Source organism: Rhinoraja longicauda, chromosome 18 (assembly GCF_053455715.1).
Source record: "Rhinoraja longicauda isolate Sanriku21f chromosome 18, sRhiLon1.1, whole genome shotgun sequence".
Classification (NCBI taxonomy): domain Eukaryota; kingdom Metazoa; phylum Chordata; class Chondrichthyes; order Rajiformes; family Arhynchobatidae; genus Rhinoraja; species Rhinoraja longicauda.
In genome coordinates, this window is record NC_135970.1 from 21,050,595 (window position 1) to 21,062,574 (window position 11,980).

At 43.6% G+C, this 11,980-nt stretch overlaps 1 long non-coding RNA gene across 1 annotated transcript; it reads left to right on the forward strand.

Moving 5' to 3' along the window:
• The first annotated feature begins 964 nt into the window (after window positions 1–964).
• On the forward strand, window positions 965–9,164 carry LOC144602322 (uncharacterized). The gene is made up of 4 exons (XR_013548435.1): window positions 965–1,092; window positions 1,966–2,477; window positions 3,997–4,305; window positions 6,662–9,164. It is a non-coding gene; the product is annotated as an uncharacterized LOC144602322 (long non-coding RNA).
• Window positions 9,165–11,980: the final 2,816 nt, after the last annotated feature.

The following is an 11,980-nucleotide window of genomic DNA, read 5'->3' on the forward strand; positions in this document are numbered from 1 at the left end:
GATAGGGGGAGGGGGTCGTGTGTGAGCTGCTGAGAAGTTGCTCGGGTGCCCGGCGAGCTGCTGAGACGGGCTGTAGACGGCTGGCGAGCCGAGGTTGGTTGGTTGGGGCGAGCTCTCCCCTAGAGCGGCGGCAGAGCCCGGAGTTATCAGTCACATCGTCCCCCTCCCCAGAACATCCTCGATGACAGCGCCTCCCGCAAATGCTTTTTGGGGTAAGGGCTTCCTGGCTACATAGTTACATACAGCAAGCCCAGACCGCAAAAAGATTCGAGAGAGACATGGTCCGCTGGCGGCGGCGGGGGGTCCAGTTGTTTCAGTAGAGAGAGGGAGAGAGAGAGAGAGAGAGAGAGAGAGAGAGAGAGAGAGACAGGGGAGGGGGAGAGAGTCTGAGACACTCCACGATGTGTTACAGGAGGCGAAGATGCTGCTGAGACTGGCGGCTCGCTGTGTTCAGGTGGAGAGGCGATCGCTGGCGTTGCACTAGGGCAGGAGTCTCCCTCCTCGCTGGCTGTTGGATCGAGTCCATCCATCGCCATCCTGGCGATCCCCTGATTGCTTCACCCCAGACACGGCGTGCAGCAAGCTATCTGTGTGTCAGCACACACTCTCTCTCTCTCACACACACACACACACACACACACACACACACACACACACACACAAAGAGAGGGCAGGAGATGGAGCGAGGGGCCGAGGTAGATGTGTCTATGTGTATATACGGAAGGAGAGAGCGAGATGGTGGAGAGATTGACTTCCATCCGAGCGAGGATCACGATCTTTCCCAAGTGGAGTCTGTGCTGCAGACTGGTGGCGCTGCGTAAAAGAGGGTACTTGCGCCCTGACCAGTAAATAAATAGAGACTGGCGCGCAAGCTCATTGGTATCCACAGAATCGTCATCATCCAATCTGGAAAGAGCTCGTTCCAAGGGCCCCCCTTTCAAAACAAGACGCACTCCCAATTAAACAGGTCTGCGCGGCGGGCATCAATCCCCTGGCCATTGGCGAAGAGGCATGGGTCGCCTTCTTTCGCACGACGCCTGGTCACCAACAAACAGCAGCCAGGCAAGCGGGGCCGTGAACTGGGGACAAGGGGTGAGCAACCTCACTCAGACAGTGTGGTGTCACTGTTTATATACATCAGCTCACATTCGCCAAGCACCAGGGAGAAAGCCCCAAACAACGTCTGGCTCCACCTCTGGCTCTACGTTAAGGGTAGTGAGGAACCGCAGATGATGGTTTACACCGAAGAGAGACACAAAACGCAGGAGTAACTCAGCGGGACAGGCAGCATCTCTGGAGAGAAGGAATGGGTGACGTTTCGGGTCGAGGCCCTTCTTCAGACGTAAGGGAGGGGGGGGGGGGAGGAGGGGGAGAGGGGGGAGGGGAGGGGGGGGGTTGCGGGACGTGTAATGTGGGCCCCAGGGAAAGCCAGAAGAGCGGGTAAAGTTTTAATGATAAGTAATAACTCTTTTCTGCAACGCGGTGGTCTTGATCTGATCATAAGACGTCCAGGCTGAGTTACGTGTAAAGAAGGCGTAGTTTCAAAAGGCTGTACTTCTTTGTAAACAAAGAAAAAAACCCTGTTTTTAAACATCACCTGCAGCAGGAAGACGTCTTTCTATCAAGGTTTGCAGAGGAATATAGTAGTTGTCTTTGGTGTACCCCAAAGCTTATATATCATACTTCATTTTAAAAATAAGGAGAACTCTTGAGGTCACCGTTCAGATGACGGCTAACTATGATGAGTCCACACATAATGCAAGCATCAAAGAAAAATGACAAGAACAATTATTTGGAATAGTCTTGATCCGACTTACCTTTTTATGCTCCTCGTTCAGCCTTGGAGTTAGCACGTTAGAGCGTCGGCAGAAATTGTAAACTAAAATTCTTTTTTCCCCCCACAGGAAGTATATAAGTTATTATACTGTGTGGGAGGGTCACGATCTTAGTAATTATGTATTCTAGGACCAGCCTTCTCCAACTGTTGAAGATAATAAAAGAAACCCGAACGGATCGCCCCGATGCGCAGCGTCTTGTTTGGCAAAGTTCTGATTGGGAGTCTTTCATTTAGGGAACGTATCAAGAAAGTCACGATTTTCCTCAGTTCCGAGTGAACTGTGACTGCAGCCATGACGCATCCACGCAGATTACTCACTTAACAGTCACGACTTTGAAACCATGCTGTTCCTCCATCGGAGTGGAGAATTCACATCGCCACTCTGAATTATTTAATATACTGATAACATGAGCTGAGGCTCTGAATTACACCAAGAAGCAACGAAGGCACCTCCAGACCGCGACACTGAGAAGGAGACGATGCGCTTGTTTATTTATTTCTATCTGGCAAACTAGTAAACAAGTCTATACAGCACCCCCAGTAACAGAGCGTATACAGCCACGGATTGTTGAACATTGGCGCTGGCTTATTATACGTTGCACACTGTGACCATGCAAACGCCGCGGGTCTGTAACATAAGGTGGGTGTTGGTGCAAATTAGTCAGCGTGTGTCTGCAAATGTAGATTAAATGCACGTCCTTTTTACCTTATGTGTTTCTGGATGTCGACTAGCAAATTTGATGCGTATTTGTCTCACTACCCCCCTATCTACAATAGCTTCCATTATATGTGTATGCTGCCGAGCATTAAACCTGTCGCGAAAATTCCATAAATATATCTGTGACATTATTCATTTTGATTTGAGTTTTACTGCTGAGGAAGATACACATCCTTGCATATATCAATGGTTTCAATGTGTTTACTTGATGCTTGCGTGGCCAAGCAGATCTTCACTCATCTGGCTTAAGATTCATGTAGTCAAAATACTTATTGTGCATTTTGAGCCAAATCAATTTATGTTTATGTTTGAACTACGTGCTCCTCCAAATATCTTCATATTGTCGAGGTGATGGAGAGAGGGGGGGGGGGCGACAGTGAGGGGAGAGAGTGAGTGAGAGAGAGAGAGAGAGGGGGGGTAGAGCGAGAGAGAGAGAGGGGGTAGATAGATAGATAGATAGATAGATAGATAGATAGATAGATAGATAGATAGATAGATAGATAGATAGATAGATAGATAGATAGATAGATAGATGGATGAGGGGTGGAGAGAGAGAGAGAGATTTTCGACTTGTTAGCAGTGACCGCAATCTGGCTGATTGGAAGACCGATGTCAATTTGTGTTTGTTGATATTTCCAGTCCCCACCCTATATGAGGTTTAATATATCGTAGTAATGCATCCCAGCCTTCTTCCGAGCAGCATCGTCGAATGCACTGGGTCAGATCAGTGCCAGCCGTGGCAGCGCTTGGATATGTAGTTCAGTCCATCCAGCTTCTCAAGAACAACATCGTCAAAATAGTGATTCCACCCACTTAGTTTCGCGGCATATGATTAAGAACACCAAAGTGAAAGGGGAAGTGCGATGCACTGTGGAACGAGCCATAGTGGGACAAAAATAAAGGATGACGTGAGAGATGGGAGCTAAATAAAGCACCCTATAGACTCCTCTCCTGTAAACCATCACACGGTACTGGGTTCAAAGGTATAGGCGGGAAGAAAAGATAAATGCACACATGTACCAATGTGAATTGTGTTAATCCACGTCGAAAATGGAATTGGATTGGAAACGCGCAATGGACCGGTGTTAAAATACGAAGATAGTGCAAAAACTCCAGGAAAACGTTGCTTGGTGCACCTTGTTTACCGTTAGGAAAAAGTTTTTACAACAGTTAGAATGTAAGCGCTGTGGAATAATGCCCCTCCCCACAAACTTCTACACGCACACACAGACACACTCTGCCAACACGAACACCCATCGAGTATAATCTGAGATTCCAAGTCGGAGTAATGCTACATCGTTAATAGTGGTATTGGTATTTGACACCTTAAAACGTGCGAGCCGCGAGGAAATATTAACTGTAATGAACACACAAGGCATTTCTAGACTGTGCGTTATAATTCTGCCACTTCTAACCTTCCATAACATTATTTATTATACAGGAGACCTTTTTGCTGCTCTCATTGCTCCCTACATCCACCTTTCTCGGAAAATGCTTGCAACCAGGAGTGATAACAGACTGTCACATCCATTGTAGCTTGTCTTTGAAACAGATCTGGTCTGTTCCGTTCAGCTGCTGAAAATAAACGAGACTCAACAGCGCCGACGGAGAAGGCGACCCGACCGCGATTGATTCACAAATATAACGTATGGGAGATTCTCCGTCTACCTACCATGTAGGATGTGCAGACGCTAAAAGGTATGCATGCAGCCTACTTCTGGACACGCTTGGGTACAATGTTTCTCGTCAGGTAAAGAAAACATATATTTTTTTTAAAATGCAGGATAAAAGCTTGAAATAACGATGCATGCAACTCTTACTTACCGTCGCTTAAGGTTGTTCTGCTGAGGGGGGGAAAAAGGGGTTCCAATAATTAATTTCTTCATTGAGTTGCATTTATAGCAGCCGCATTCAGGCACTCCTCCACCGCGCTCTCTTTTTATACAAGTGAATCCCTCCGTCTATTTCTGGAGTGCGATCAAACCCCGCTGCTATTTTTAGCATGTGGTCTCAAAAAAAACTACTCACAGAGGCATTTTGCTGGAACGTGACGTACAAACCATTAAGTGAACATTGAGATTTTTTTCCCTACCGTCTCTGCACCACTTGCATCTGACCGCTTTAGTTACATCATTGCAGAGATTTTAAACCCAACGCCTTTTTTTTTACACTCCCGTTCTTATTACACATCTCTCCCGAGCTGTGTTTCTGCGTACATACGAGGTCCTCCCTGCAAGTAGTTTAAAATATATATATTTATCAACCCGCTTGCAGCAAGTTCCTTGTATTATACGTGCAACACTGCAAGCGCACTGCAATGCATGTTCCTTGGAAGTACTAGTGGGAAAACAACATTAAAAACAACACACACACACACACACACACCAGAGCTTTATAACACGCCAGCCAATGTTGTGCGTGTTTTTATAATACCTTTATTTATTGCTATAGAGGTATCGGGATAAAAGGGAGATAGAATTGCCCTTTATAGCGTCCATTTGAAGCTAGAAATGTCAAGAACGGGAGTGATTAAACCTGCTGTATGTGGCTTGTGCTCAGATAGTTGAGTTTTTCCTCTCTTTTGGCCGCGTCAGTCTTCTTCCATTGACGTCACGTTTATAGTCTCTTCAGAGGCTGGAAATGATCAGAAAAACGACTATTCTTTTGGAGAATACAGATTCCCAGCGCCAAAACATTTGCGTTAAGCTCACACTTAAGACAAAAATGGTCACAGTAACTTCGCTGGGTGGAAAGAGGGGAGCGCTTTGATTGATTGTGTGTCGCCAGTGGGAATGGTTTAACTTGCAATTTCTTTTCTCGGAACAGATACCTGCCCATATAAACACCCCACCACCAGCTGCACCTTTCCTCTTGAATTTGGGCATCGAACTGGAGACAGATATTGATAAAGTGGGGATTAATTCTCTCTGTTTGTCAGGCAAACAGCACCGTCTCCTGTAGTGACGCAAATAACCGAAGCTCTGCCTTTGCCTCCCTATTCTCTGCGCCCACGCACTTCGCTTAGTCTCCCACGGAATCAGCTCACAGAGCTTTGCAGAGAGAAAACCCTGAATTAAAATTGCATTGGAAATAAAATAAACCCCCCTCCTAGTTGCCAATTAAAAAATCAAAAAAATAAAGGAAAGAGTACTGTTCTTCACTGTCAGACAGGCGACATTAATGTGAAAAACTAGTGTTCTTGTTCACGTCAGCCACCTTCTATATTTTGGAGTTTATGGGCTCAGGTTCATTCTTATATGTTTTTATGAAGGTAAAAGACAAGTTTCATCAAGTAACATGTTATTTTTCAAGCCCTTTACCTCTATATTCACCGAAGAAGCAAATGCAAGCCATAAATATAAAACACAATGAAGTGTTTTCTCAACACTGAACACATTCCCCTTCAACATGACAACAGGCAGTCCAACAAAAGTATTTACCACCTCTATAATGTTAGATACATTATTGCGTCCACCTTCAGAGCACTTGTATGATATAAAACCGTCAATGAACAGTCCAGAATAACCTGATTGAACGCTGAGACTCTTTAAACCAATGTTAGGTCCATGCACTGAAATGAGACGCTGTCGACTGCAGAGGTTTACTAAATGGCCCCGACATATGAATTTAGAAACATCCACGCAGTGTATTTCTGATGTTCATTTTTCAAAATGCTTTAGTGGTACACAGAAAGAAAATGGAAAATACACAAAACACCTTTAATGAGTAAATGATCCTTCGCTTGCATCCACAGCAGTTGCAAAATCACATTTAACAACATTAAATAAAGTTCCTCACGGACGCTGTCGTCCAAACACTACTGTACGAACAGCGAACATGTACCCTGCAAATCAATGTAGTTAAAGTGGTTTTCCCCCTGAAACACTGAAAACCAACGATGAGCAGGAGCATGTATATTAAGATTTATTATGTTGCGAGTGTGTGGTTTAGAAAGCTCACTGTGCACAGGTGTACAACACATATACAGCAATCTTCCTGTTTCAACGTGTGGAAAATCCAAAGTGCTTTCTCTATTGAGACAGACTATCGCAGCTTTACGATGTCTTTGGTTCTTCGATTCTGTATTATAATTACGAACTTTGCAGTACACAGATAAGGCAAGTACGAAGGAGTGGAGGCGATTCTAATGCTTATGTAAAGGATGGATTATTGGACGTTGCAGCGAAGGAAGCCCGGAGCACATCAAAACACATAATTTTACTGGAGAGGAAATGGTCAAAATACTAGTATATTATTTTTGTCTATTATGTGATGGTCATCAAAACTATTATGCTGCGCTTATTTGTTTCAAACCTTGTCGCCAGTAAACGGTTGTAACTCGGGAATAGAAGTACGCGCACTCAGCAGTGTTATTACCATTGATGTGACAATGTGACCCACTGCGAACTATTACATTTCTGAGAGTTTCCAAAAACAGTGAAATATCTATATTTTGAACAGTTTACTCGCACATTGGAAACACGAAAGATGGGATCTCGTAGTCTACGCTGGGTGCTTCAGACAACCGTGGTAGCTGATCGTGGTGCTGAAACCCAGCATCTCTGGGAGATGAACTCGCCAAATCATAAACATACCAGAGATCGTTAAATGTGGAACTATTAGTTTAATTTGTTGGTCGCACTATTTGTTTTTGGAAGCACATTTATCGTACCAAGGATACAATAAATATCGCTCCATATAGTTCCAAAGTGCCTCCATCAGAACCGTGAAGCAGCGAAGACCATATAGCACATCCTGCCAAGTGTTGGATGTTTCAACTAACTAACTATTCCAATCCTCTGATGTTGCCCCTATGCCTATTCTGGACAGTTTTCTCCAAATATGTGTCCATTCCCCTTCTGAATGTTACAACCACATCGTTGATCTCAATCTTCTCAATTCAAGCCAGGACAGCAAATATCTAACATCTCTTATTTCTGGCCCTCTCCACGTTGAAGGTACCCTCTTCTTATTTACTCTGTTAGGACCCCTTGTCACTTTGAACAATAAAATATCCTGGCAACTTGCTCTCAAAGGAAGAAGGGATTATCCTCAAAGGAAAACAGTCCCATAATCTTTCCTCTCTCCATCTTAATTAAGTCTCCCGTTTCTGCTAAAATCTCCCTTGGTGCATTTTGACTCTTTCAGAATGTGGAAATTAGGGATATTAGTGCATTTGGAAGGAACTTAGTCTGAAAGTATGGGAAGCGCAGAGGCAGAAATCCTCATTTACATGGTGTCTGGAGATGTACTTGAAAAGACTTGCATGGCTATGAAATTAAGGCTAGAATTGTGATCTATTGGGTAGACTCCCCCCCCCCCCGCCCCCCCCCCCTCCACCCCCAAGCACATTGTCCTCCAACTGTACTTTAAAATTTCTTCAACTATTTCTATGAATCAGATAGTCATCATAACGTCACCGGCCACTGTCAAAGATGACTACATGTTGTTCAAGTATCTACTCTCCTGTACACTCTTTAAAATTGTACTATTCATCTTATTTATCTTTATCTTTTCTTCCTACAAAATTCAAGTGGTATTTTAAAGCAATTTTCTGCAGATTGTTTTTATGAGAATCAGATTATTATCCAGAGCTATTTGTGTTCAATGAAAGGCCAATTGATCACAATTTCATCACTACAGCTGATTATGACGAGCTTCTACTGACACCAAGTCTGCCAACTTCCTCTAGATAGCATTGTCCATCTTGCTTCACCTTTTCCTCAGCTGAGATGCCCATTACGTGGTCTTATTGTCTCTGGAATTAATAATTTCAAAGCTCTCCTAAAAGGCCTTTTCTTTCCCACTCTTCGTCTGAAATTCACAAAGAGTCCTTCTTCCATCTGTTTATTAATCTACACATGTTCCTGGTCCAACAATGCATCTGTTTTACAATTGTCATCTTTGTACTTAAATCCCTCCATAACCTCAACTCTACCACTCTGTAATCTCCAATCCATAAAGAATTCAAAATCATTCTACTCTGGGAATTCTGAGATCTTCCCTATCTCTATTTTAAGTATATTATCAGTGGTGTATTTCACTGCCTTAGCCCTAGGCTCTGGAATTTCTTATCTAATACATGCCACCTTCTTATTCTTTAATGTGCTTTTTAAAACTTGTCTCTCTTGCAAAGCTTTTGATAATCTGTCTGGGAGAAGTTCTTTTGCAACTTGATGTCATTTTTGTTGATAATGCCAATGTTATAAGATTGTAAAGTTGAATATGTTAAAGGCACAATCTAACTGGACCTGCTGTGTAGGGAGGAAGTGCAGATGCTGGTTTAAACCAAAGACAGACACAAAAAGCTGGAGTAATGCAGCAGGTCAGGCAGCATCTCTGGAGAAAAGCAATAGGTGATGTTCCGGGTCAAGATCCTTCTTCAGACTGCTGTCTGAAGGGTCTCGACCCGAAATGTCACCTATTCCTTTTCTCTAGAGATGCTGCCTAACCCACTGAGTTATTCCAGCTAAATGCACCTGTTGTTGGTATTTGCATGATATTGGCATTTTTGCTTGAGTGCATCATAGAATAAGCCACAATCTTACCGTTTGTCAGAAGATGACTATGCGATTTGTAAGTTTTTCTTATTGTCTCAAATAAGTTTGAATGCCCTTTTAATAAATGGCACCATACTTTAAAATCTAAATCCTTTTGTGTCTCTTTCTGTTGTAGTTAGTACGGATTCTCAGAATCCTTTAGTCACATCCACCTTACAAGTAATGCATATCTGTTGAGATCTTCTTGGGTAGAGCTATCTCTGGACTGAAAGGAAGAAGAGATACATATTATAAGTATAGAGCATGATTTCATACACCATGGAGAGACTCTCCGAGAGAGTAGACTGCCTACATACTAAATGCTGTTCAGGATAAACTTGTATTTACTGATCTTATATTTTCTCATGACTGAGGAGTTGAGGGATGTGCAAAATTGCTGCAGGAGTTGAAGCAGGCAGAGACAAGCCATGATCAAACTGAATGGCAGAACACATTTGAGGGGCCTGGCATCCCATTCCTGCTCCTATTTTAAGGGTTCTCTCCTTTCCTTGTGGGTATCAATGCTTTTTGATCAAAATAAAATTGAATGATACCACAAAAACCCAAATGCACATCTATCAATTCGTCTTTGGCTACTGATGTTGGCATGCAGAAGAAACAATCCCTGTGATTCTACCAGACCAATAAAAAAATGAGCCTGCAGCTTTTTTCCCCCCAGTAACTCTGAACAAGAGGAAAGGGGGCAGAACATCTTGATTCTAAAACTGGAGTACAAGATGCACCCAATTGAATGCATATTAATTGGTGGAACAAGCTGTTTCTTTTTATAAATAGATCCATTACATGGGCAAAGTTAAACTGCAGTTCACATTAGCTGTGTGCTGCTGCAGAAACTGTAGTTGCAAGAGTATCTGGTAGGTGTAGATAAGGGGTATATACAGGGCAAACAGGGAAAAACTGTCCAAAGGGTAGAGACGGCAGAAAATTGGGGTATAATTGGGATTGATTCACTAAGGAACAAAAGGTGATGCGAGAAAAAATCCTTTCACACAATGTATCATTAAGGTCTAGAGTGCACTGCTGGAGTACCTAGAAAGAAATTCAGTCATGATCTTATAGAGGTGTATAAAATCATGAGAGGAATAGTTTGGGTAGATTCCCTGAGTCTCTTGCCCAGAGTAAGTGAATTGAGAACCAGAGGACATTGGTTTAAGGTGAAGGGGGAAAGATTTAATAGGAATCTGAGGGATAACTTTTCCACACAAAGTGGCTGGAACAAGCTGCCAGAGGAAGTAGTTGAGGCTAGGACTATCCTGGCGTTTAAGAAACAGTTAGACAGGTACATGGATAGGACAGGTTTGTAGGGCTATGGACAAACGCAGGGACTAGCGTAGTTGGGATATGTTGGCCGATGTGAGCAAATTGGGCTGAAGGGCCTGTTTACTCTTTGACTATGAGAGACCAGGATAAATATCTGAAAGGAAATCACTTGCAGTGCTGTGGGGAGAGGGAAGGGACTTTGATTGGCTGATGGTCTGCATCCCAGAGTACTTAAGGAGGTGGCGCTAGAAATTGTGGACGCATTGGTGATCATTTTCCAATGTTCTATAGATTCAGGATCAGTTCCTGTGGATTGGAGGGTAGCAAATGTTGTCCCACTTTTTAAGAAAGGAGGGAGAGAGAAAACGGGAAATTATAGACCAGTTAGTCTGACATCAGTGGTGGGGAAGATGCTGGAATCAATTATAAAAGACGAAATTGCGGAGCATTTGGATAGCAGTAACAGGATTGTTCCGAGTCAGCATGGATTTACGAAGGGGAAATCATGCTTGACTAATCTTCTGGAATTCTTTGAGGATGTAACCAGGAAAATTGATAGGGGAGAGCCGGTGGATGTGGTGTACCTTGACTTCCGGAAAGCCTTTGACAAGGTTCCACATAGGAGATTAGTGGGCAAAATTAGAGCACATGGTATTTGGAGGTAGGGTACTGACATGGATAGAAAATTGGTTGACAGACAGAAAGCAAAGAGTGGGGATAAATGGGTCCCTTTCAGAATGGCAGGCAGTAACTAGTGGGGTACCGCAAGGCTCGGTGCTGGGACCGCAGCTATTTACAATATACATTAATGACTTGGATGAAGGGATTAAAAGTACCATTAGCAAATTTGCAGATGATACAAAGCTGGGTGGTAGTGTGAACTGTGAGGAAGATGCTATGAGGTTACAGGGTGACTTGGACAGGTTGTGTGAGTGGGCGGATGCATGGCAGATGCAGTTTAATGTGGATAAGTGTGAGGTGGTAAGAATAGGAAGGCAGAGTATTATCTGAATAGTGTCAAGTTAGGAAGAGGGGACGTACAACGAGATCTGGGTGTCCTAGTGCATCAGTCACTGAAAGGAAGCATGCAGGTACAGCAGGCAGTGAAGAAAGCCAATGGAATTTTGGCCTTCATAATAAGAGGAGTTGAGTATAGGAGCAAAGAGGTCCTTCTGCAGTTGTACAGGGCCCTAGTGAGACCGCACCTGGAGTACTGTGTGCAGTTTTGGACTCCAAATTTGAGGAAGGATATTCCTGCTATTGAGGGCGTGCAGCGTAGGTTTACTAGGTTAATTCCCGGAATGGCGGGACTATCATATGTTGAAAGACTGGAGCGACTAGGCTTGTATACACTGGAATTTAGAAGGATGAGAGGAGATCTTATCAAAATGTATAAGATTATTAAGGGGTTGGACACGTTAGAGGCAGGAAACATGTTCCCAATGTTGGGGGAGTCCAGAACAAGGGGCCACAGTTTAAGAATAAGGGGTAGGCCATTTAGAACTGAGATGAGGAAAAACCTTTTCAGTCCGAGAGTTGTGAATCTGTGGAATTCTCTGCCTCAGAAGGCAGTGGAGGCCAATTCTCTGAATGCATTCAAGAGAG